This window comes from Globicephala melas, chromosome 3 (assembly GCF_963455315.2).
Source record: "Globicephala melas chromosome 3, mGloMel1.2, whole genome shotgun sequence".
NCBI lineage: Eukaryota > Metazoa > Chordata > Mammalia > Artiodactyla > Delphinidae > Globicephala > Globicephala melas.
This window is the reverse complement of record NC_083316.1, coordinates 154071224-154079570: the sequence shown is the minus strand read 5'-3', so window position 1 is coordinate 154079570 and position 8347 is coordinate 154071224.

The following is an 8347-nucleotide window of genomic DNA, read 5'->3' as shown; positions in this document are numbered from 1 at the left end:
TGTGTCTCTTTTTAAAAACAAGCCCCGGGCTTCCCTAGTGGCACAGTGGTTGGGAGTCCGCCTGCCAATGCAGGGGACACGGGTTCGTGCCCCGGTCCGGGAGGATCCCACGTGCCGCGGAGCGGCTGGGCCCGTGAGCCATGGCCAATGAACCTGCGCGTCCGGAGCCTGTGCTCCGCAACGGGAGAGGCCACGGCAGTGAGAGGCCCACATACCGCAAAAAACAAAAAAAACAAGCCCCAAGGCAGATACCTCCCCTGTCTCTCTCCATAGTCAGAACTTGGTCACATTCTCAGCGCCAACCAACCAAGGGCAGGAAGATGGCTCTGCCATAATTGGCTTAGACAAGTCAGGATTTATCCCTGAACCAGGATAAGGGGCACCTTCTCCAAGGGTGGAACCCAAACGGTCACAATTCTGTAGGCAAAGAAGCAGGGAATAGAGATAATGCAGGCAACCCAGTGTCTGCTACAGAATGAGAAGGGGGAAAAGAAGAAAAATTGAAAGACTAAGGAATTACCCCAAAGACTAAATTAAATCCAGAGAGACTGTCACCATTAAAGAGCAAGTTTGCTCAGTTTCTCTTTAGTAGGAATGGGGCTCAGAAAAAGATGTGCTTGGATTTGAGGATACTTTGACCTGCCGTCCATTGTTCAAGAATGAATTCTGTATTCTCAGGGCTCACAGTCTCAAGGGAAATAGTCTGCTGGCTTTCTAGTTTGTACTGTTTTGTTTCAGAAAGGATTTAGAATGCATTAGTCAAGATGTGCTAGGTTATCCTGCAATAACAACCCAAAATATCAGTGGTTCAACACAAAAAAGTTGATTTCTCATTGGTCATACTACATGTCCATCTTAGATCAGGGGTTCTGCTCCATTTTGCCTCTTTCAAGGACTTAGGCTGAGGGAGCCTCCACCATCCAGAACCACCACTCTGGCCCTTAGAGGCTTCTGCCCAGAAATGAAACATATACTTCTACCAACAGTTCATTAACCAAATAAGTCACATGGACAAACCTTTCCTCTGGAAGCCAATGTAAACATAAAAGAACGAAGAGTCTTGCCCAACATCCACTTATAAAAAAAAAGAGTTAAGTCACAACCCACTGCAGTCGCCCACCAACAGTGTGCACTGAGGAGAATTCAGTATGGAGAAAAATAGGGTGAAGAATTCTGTGTCTTGGATATATGGCTCCTAGACAGTTAAGATGCATATCTAAGGAAGAATTTCAGTGATCCTGGATTCTTGCATCTTCCCATACATAGAAAAGCACTAAAATTTTTAACTTGAGAACTTCCCTGTTTGTCCAGTGGTTAAGACTCCCCCACTCCCAATGCAGGGGGCCCGGGTTCAATCCCTGGTCAAGGAACTAGATCCCACATGCATGCCGCAACTAAGAGTTCAAATGCCACAGCTAAGAGCCCACATGATGCAACTAAATACCCCGCATGCCACAACTAAGACCTGGTGCAGCCAAATAAGTTTTTTTTTAAAAGATGTATGCATGACTATATTTCCCAGTCAAAAATTTCATATACATACTAGTTCCTCCCCTACCTCTTCTGAGAAGTTCCTCAGAGCTGTCTGAGAGGCTATCTCCCAGGCTATAGTCCTCAGTAAGTGTCCCTAAATAAAACTGAAACTCACTGGTTTTGTATGGTGGGTTTTTTTTTTTCCCAGTTGACACCAGGAGTTAAATCTTATGAGCCTGGAAAGAGAAGAACCAGAAGTATCAGTGAACAATTAGTATGACCACCCTAGGTGGGGTGTCTGTGTTTACAAACACCCATGGAAGAGGAAATGCCTCTTGCAGTAAAAACAGAGCATGTGCTTGGTGGCATTGCTAAGTTTCATTTAGCCTTTGAACCATTCACCTCAGTGAATACCCTGTCCCAATCAATCCATCAGTCAGGAGACAGGGCAGCATCCCCAGAGAGCATGGCCTTGTCAATAACAGCCACATTACACTAAAGCCCTTGTGTTTCTCACTTTACGTACCCTCCCCACTGGGTTTTCCCCATTCAGGGCTAAGTCTCTCAACTGATAAGACTCTAGTGTTTTGGCCTAGAATTTGATAAATCATTATTTTAGTGTTGAGTTACTTCTGAGTCACATGAGTCTGAGAAAAGTAAGACTTCCCTATGACCCTGGGCTACTATAAAAGAAAAGTGAAGCCCGCGGTCAGGCCCAAGGGCTATGCAAAGTCACTTGGAGTGGTATGACAGGGAGTGGGTTGGGCATTCCCAGTTGAGCAGAGGAACCAATGTTTGAGGGCTAGTCACAAACTTGGGGGGCCAGGGTTGGGAAAGACTAGAGGGAGGTTATGAAAGTTCAGGCCGTTGGGTTCAATGACTATTTTAGGGCCAGACCTCATTGCTGGGTACTTCACCATCTCTGTCTCACTGGGGCCTCTCAACAATCCCAAGTCTCCAAGAAACAGGCTCAGAGATGTGCATAGTCAGAGATCCAGTGAGTGGGCGGAGTGGAACTAGACTCCAGGACACATCCAAAGCCTGTGCCCCTTCCTCCACTCCAAGCAGTGGGAGAGCCAAGGGCACCTGGCCAAAAGGAACACTTGAGGAGTTGCGAGCTCCTGTGAAGAAGGTGCGACTACACTCCAGGACTGCTGTGAGGGAGAAGTCTCAGGAATCTGGTGGACCCCAGGAAGAGGAGTCGCCCAGAATCTCAAAGAAGTTTCAGAAGCAGCAACGTGCAAACCAATCCAGAGCCCTATCCAGAGCCAGAAAGGTGCCGCCCCTCTAGGAGGCAGAAGCCACTCCAGTCTCCATGTAACCAGCAGGGGGTGCCCCATCCCCACACTCCCACCGGAAGCCTGAAGCTATGCTGGGCCTGGGGACTTGATTCAGCCCAGGGAAGTCCTTTCCCTGTTAGTGCATTGAAAGTGGTTGGAAACTATTATCCCTGGTTACTATTGTGGAATTGCACTGGGTTAGAATAAGGACGCCTGCTCCTTAAATACTAAACATACTGTTTGACACATTTATAAGCTTGTATCATTTTGATAGAGTGTATGTTCTGTATCTGACTTGGCCTGGGTGCCCCTGAAAGCAGAGCCTATGGGGTATTGATTTAGCAGGTAAGGAATGTGAGCAGTAGAGGAGAGAGCACCAAAATAACCCCTCATTACCAAACTGGTCTCTGCACTCAGTCCCCCAGGACATTCTGGGGCACATCATGAAATGTCTCCAAACCATCCTGCTGGGAAGGAGAAAAGGAATTTATCCATTGGCTCCTAACCCCCTCTTCCAGCACAGGTCTAAAGGGAGCTTCTGTCCGGTTGTACCTGTGTAAAGCCTGCCCAGGAAGTTTTCCCAGTGGGGGCTGGAATAAAGGTGAGCGAGGGTAAGAAAGTCTGAAGAGGTGCACATGCGCTCAGAACCCCACCTGAGAAAGGGACCTAAAGGAAGCAAGAAGACCCTAAGGGAACCACTCACAATAACTACCAAGCTCTTCATCTCAGGGCCCTTTATACTAGGGGGAAGTTGGTGTGAGTTTGGAATAGATTCCAGGAAGTGGGATTGCCTGGCTAAAGGGTAAAGGCACATGCAATCTTACTACATGTCAAATCTTCATACCCAGCAGGTTGTACCATTTTTGCATTTTCCCCAACAATTCATGTGAGTGCCAGCTTCCCCACAGCCTTGCCAACGAAATATGTTGGAAAAACTTGGGTTTTTTCTGATCTGACAGGTGAGAAATGACATCTTAGTACACTTTCATTTTGTATTTCTGTTATTATGAGCAAGATTGAGCACCCAGCTTATGCACAAGGATTTTCATGGCACTAGACTCTTCATTGCAATATTAATTACATTAGCTAATTACAGGAAATACAAAACCACAATGAGAGATCGCCTCACACCCATTAGGATAATGACTATTAAAGCAAAAACAGAAAATAGGAAGTATTGGTGAGGATGTGGAGAAATTGGAGCCCTTGTACAGTGTTGGTGGGCATGTAAAATCATACAACCACTGAGGAAAACAGTATGGTGGTTCCTTTAAAAATTTAGCATGGGATTACCTATGATCCAGCAGCTCCACTGGATGTGCACCCTAAAGAATTAGAAGCAGAGTTTCAAAGAGATATTTGCACACCCATGTTCATAGCAGCATTATTCACAATAGCCGAAAGGTGGAAGCAACCCACATATCCACTGACAGATGAATGGATAAAGAAAATGTCGTGCAGCCATACAATGGAATATTATTCAACCTTAAAAAGCAAGGAAATTCTTACACATGCTACAACATAGATGAATCTTGAGGGTATCGTGCTGCGTGAAATCAGCCAGTCACGAAAGGACAAACACTATATATGAGGTACTTAGTCAAATTCATAGAAAGAGAACGTAGAAGGGGAGGGAGAAATGGAAAGTCATCTAATGGGTACAGAATTTCAGTTTTGCAAGATGAAAAGAGTTCTGGGAATGGATGGTGGTTACGGTTGCACAGGAAGGTGAATGTACTTCATGCCACTGAATTGTACACTTAAAATTGGTTAAGATGATAAATTTTACATGTATTTCATCACAATTTTAAAAGGGACAAGAAACAATCCAAACATTGAATACATAGTGAAATAGATTGTGCTACACTCACCCAGTGGGATACATTGCAACTATAAAAAGGAATAAGGAGTATCTCTATGTCCTGCTGAGGTGCGACCTGCAGGATATGTCACTCAGTGAAGAAAGTAAGGGTGTTGGACTGTAACCCACAGGACTCCAAGTCTTGTAATTGCCCAGCTGTGAGACTAAAGAAAGAGCCCAGAGACATCAACAATTTATTGGATAGGGAATCTTACAAGTCTGAAGCAGAGTCCTGGAGTGGCACCCCACTGTGGGTGGCAGATGGCAGGCAAGACAGGGCAGCAATCTTCACTCCTGGGTGGGGGGGGAGGAGGATACCATTTATAAGGGGGAGTTGACGTTAGGTTGGCTCATCAGTTACCAGAGAAACCAGTGGATGGGGCAAGGGGCAAGCACTAGGAGGTTACTAATTAAGCCCTATGATTAAGAGGATTGGATAGTCATGTGAGTAGGATGTATGTGAAGCAGGGACTGGTCGAGAAGGGAATGTACAGAGAGCAAGAGAACAGCCATCTTGAGTGGCCTGACCATACAAAAGGGTTTACAGGTTTTACTGTATGCTGCAGTAACCAAGAAAGGTTACTGCACACAGTAACCTCTTAGGCTACACACAGGCCGCACCCCAAGCCATTGACTGGCCTTGTCAATGCAACTGGCCCTGAAATGCAAATATATGTGCTTTATATTTTTCAGTAGAAACAATTTAAATTTAAAAATTTAATATAGGGCTTCCCTGGTGGTGCAGTGGTTGAGGGTCCGCCTGCCGATGCAGGGGACACGGGCTGGTGCCCCGGTCCAGAAAGATCCCACATGCCGTGGAGCGGCTGGGCCGTGGGCCACGGCCGCTGAGCCTGTGCATCCGTAACCTGTGCTCTGCCACTGGAGAGGCCACAGCGGTGAGAGGCCCGCATACCACAAAAAAAAAAAAAAAAATTTAATTAAAAAAAATTTAATATAAACATTTACCTAGATGGGGAGGAATGATCAGGGTAGAGGTGTAGCTAGACATATCTGTATATACCTTGCTTCATGGTTTTTTCTCTGGAAACAAGTAAATGTGTGCACAATTTTTTTTTAATTTAATCAATATAGAGTTAGTTGAATTGATTTCTCTGCAGTCTTAGTAAGCATAGCGTGAGAGGGGTATGGATGGTAATTTTTGAGATTTCTTCCACTAGGGTGGGTATAAAAAAAAAACACAGAAAATAACAAGTATTGATGAGAATGTGGAGAAATTGGAACTCATACACTACTGGTGGGAATGTAAAATGACTGCTTTGGAAAATAACCTGACTTTGTCAAAAATGTAAACACAGAATTAGCATATCCAAGAGAAATGAAAACACACATCCACACAAAGGCTTATACACAAATGTTCATAGCAGCTTTATTTATAATAGCCCAAAACTAGGAACAACCCAAATTTCTACCAAAAGGCAAGTAGATAAACAAATTGTGGTGTTTCCATACAATGGAAATGATGTATACAACAACATAGATGAATCTCAAAGTAATAATGCAGAGCAAAAGAAACTAGCGTTTTGTTTTTGTTTTTTAGTACATACTGAATAATTCCATTTGCATAAATTTCTAAAAAATTAAAACTAATCTATAATGACAAAAAGTAGATCAGTGTTGTCCTGGGGCAGGGGTAGGAGGGAAGAATTATTAAGGAACACAAGGAACATTCGGGGGTGATGAATATGTTCATTACTTGATTGTGTTGTTGGTTTCATGGGTATATACATAAGTCAAAACTCATCCAATTATACACTTTAAATATGTGCAGTTAATTGTTTACAAAAAATGGATGAGGTAATAAACAATACTTAAAAACAATGGATGTTGTGTTTGGAGGACATCTATCTAATCAGAAATTTCTTTTTTTAAAATTTATTTATTTATTTTATTTATTTTTGGCTGCATTGGGTCTTCGTTGCTGTGCAACGGGCTTTCTCTAAGTTGCGGTGAGCGGGGGCTACTCTTCATTGCGGTGCGCAGGCTTCTCATTGCAGTGGCTTCTCTTGTCTCGGAGCACAGGCTTTTAGGAGCGTGGGCTTCAGTAGCTGTGGCACACGGGCTTAGTTGTCCCGCGGCATGTGGGATCTTCCTGGACCAGGGCTCAAACCAGTGTCCCCTGCATTGGCAGGTGGATTCTTAACCACTGCACCACCAGGAAAGACCTGTTGTCGTTTTGTTTGTAGTTTGTTTGCTTGAAAATCAGGAGCCAAATAATGTCCATGCATTGTAACTAGCTGATATATCTCTTAAGTCTCTTTATAGGTCTGCTCACAGCTCGAGGGTTAGGCTCCACTCTCCCACCTGCCTTTTACTTCTTAGGCTATACACAGGCCACACCCCAAGCCATTGACTGGCCTTGTGCTTTCTCTCTGGAGAGCTGTGGGACCACTGGTATGACCCCAGGACATGGATCTGAAGAGTCCAAACCCATCCCCAGACCCTGTTGAATGCACAGAGGCCCCATGACCCTGCTTCCCTTACTTCATGTCAGCCCTGGCTGATTAGAGCTAGGTTGGACATAGACCAGTTGAAAACAGACTGAATATTTGAAGATATTGATACTACAGTTTTATTAAACTTTTGTAGGTGCAATATATTAGGAGAGGACAGAAAGCAGCAGACACACCACTGGTGTTGGCTCCCAAGGGGGCAGGAGCCAAAGCTCCTGAACTGTGCTCCAGAGGCAGCTGGTGCTGGTCCAGCCCTAGGCCAGTCCTGCTCCCAGGATCCCATGCAAGGCCCCCTTCCTCCCCTGTCAGCACTGTTCTTGGTGACCAAGCAGGCTCTGTGGGCCTTTGGTCCTTGCCCATCCTTTCTGGTCGCCATGGACTTCTGTGGTAATCCCATCCCACACGTGTGCAGATGCACACGGAACACCATGGGCACAGGCTTCTGAGTGATCTGGTTCCTGTGCTAGACACATCTGAGAATCAAAGGCAGGCAAGGCCATGCACAGACAGCCTCCCAGACTGACCAGGTGAGGAGGTCGGTCCTGGTAGGAGTGGCCCCAGGAGTATGAGGGAGGAGACACACATGTGTTGGAACTGGCAGGTGAGGCAGGAGCAATGGTAAGAGCTAAGCTAGATGGGGACAGGAAAAGTAGAGAAATGGGGCGAGGCTGTGAACACTTTCCTCCTGGCCAGACACAGGGGAAGCAGGTGATTTTCTGGGAGATACCCCAGATCAGCTACCACCAGACAGCTGGGTCCCCTACAAAAGGCAAGAGGGCAAAGCCCCAACCTAACCAACGCAAGGCCAATGCATTGGCTCTCCTGGACACGTGACCATTGTCTACACCCGCTCGGCAGTCACATCCTGTTCCTCTCCCCTTTTATCCTACATGTATTTTCGAAAGCACTTCTGTCCTGGGATTTGCAGGTTGTTTTGTGGACACATACTGTTTTTCAGATACAGTCTGTTTTTCCTCTTAAGAGCTATGCTGCTTCTTATGCTCCTCTGGCTAATATTCTATTCTAGACCCCAATCTCTACACAGTCACCACTAACCATTTTTTTCTTTTTTTTTATTATGGTAAAATATACATGACATAAAATTTACTATCTTAATCATTTTTCAGTGTACTGTTTAGTTCACATTGTTATACAATTATCACCACCATCCATCCCCATAACTCTCTTCATCTTGCAAAAGTGAAACCACTGACCATTTTCACTGGCCCATGTTACTGTCCCTGCTGCCATTTATCACCTGG